The sequence below is a fragment of the Aethalodelphis obliquidens genome, unplaced genomic scaffold (assembly GCF_003676395.1).
Source record: "Aethalodelphis obliquidens isolate GAN/ISIS:26980383/991018 unplaced genomic scaffold, ASM367639v1 scaffold3, whole genome shotgun sequence".
Lineage (NCBI taxonomy): Eukaryota > Metazoa > Chordata > Mammalia > Artiodactyla > Delphinidae > Aethalodelphis > Aethalodelphis obliquidens.
Window position 1 is genome coordinate 83,546,270 of NW_020837947.1, and position 1,206 is coordinate 83,547,475.

Consider the following 1,206-nt stretch of genomic DNA (forward strand, 5'->3'; position numbering starts at 1 on the left):
CCTTTTAACTGTGGAAAGAAAAGAGGCACACAAATTAAAAACAGAAAACCCACGCAATCATAACATACTGGTTTTACAAGACTAACCCAAATTTGGGGCTGCAGTGAGAGGGAAGACATTCTCTTAAGATTTAGATAAAAAATTAAAAATGCTTCATAACAGAGAAAATCAAACTGGTCAGGAAACCAAAATGACCACCATAGGTAACAACTTGTAAGTGTGGAGCTAATGGGGATGAGGTTGAGGTATTTCCCAGACAAAACATAGAGTTTTTTAAACAGTCTGTGCCTGGAAATGCATGATGAATATGTAAAGCATTGTGAAAGAAAACCAAAGAATTCAATATTCTGGAGTGAGGTAATAGATACGAGAAACACCCTTATTGCATAATATTTCAATAAATATTTGTTAAATATATAGATGATCCTCTACTGAATTGTTAGAGGAGGTCATTGAGAAGATCTGGCTGCCAGTTGCCTGCAAGTAAGACCCAGGTCATCAGAGGTACCTCAAACCCTCACCTGTAATTGGAAAGTATGATCTGCCCACTATTCCCACAGTGGGAACAGTTTTCCAGAGAGAAACAGTTTGAGAGAGCAATATGATGAGACCACCTGCACTGGATATGTGACTAAACCCTGTTAGGTCCTTTATATGCTAAACTTTTTATTTTAAATTTAAGATGCCCTTCAACACCGCGCTCGGAGGTGAAAGCTCATGGCTTGTGTCCCGGTCCTGGTCCTGGTGATTTTCTTTGTAGTTGGAGGTCAGAGGCCAGGCCTCAAGTGGGAACGGCCTCACCATGATGAACGGCCGGCCGGGCCAAGTGTCCTTACAGTTCCTGCCGAATGAGGCCCGGAGCCTGCCGCCGCCCAAGCTAACCGACCCGCGGCTCTTCTACGTCGGCTTCTTGGGTTACTGCTCCGGCCTGATTGATAACGCGATACGGCGGCGGCCGGTGGCGTCGGCCGGTTTGCATCGCCAGCCTCTATATGTTACTTCCTTTATTTTTGTCGGATATTATCTTTTAAAACGTCAAGACTGTATGTGTGCTCTGAGGGACCATGATATGTTTGCATATGTAAAGTCACATCCAGAGGATTTTCCTGAAAAAGATAAGAAAATTTACGGTAAAATTCTTGAAGAATTCCATCCAGTGCATTGAAGTCTCCAAAATGCTTGCTCCGGTTTCACTGATACCGTTTT

General features: G+C 43.3%; 1 pseudogene; it reads left to right on the forward strand.

Moving 5' to 3' along the window:
- Nucleotides 1–752: 752 nt before the first annotated feature.
- Nucleotides 753–1,206, forward strand: LOC113612962 (NADH dehydrogenase [ubiquinone] 1 subunit C2 pseudogene; annotated as a pseudogene).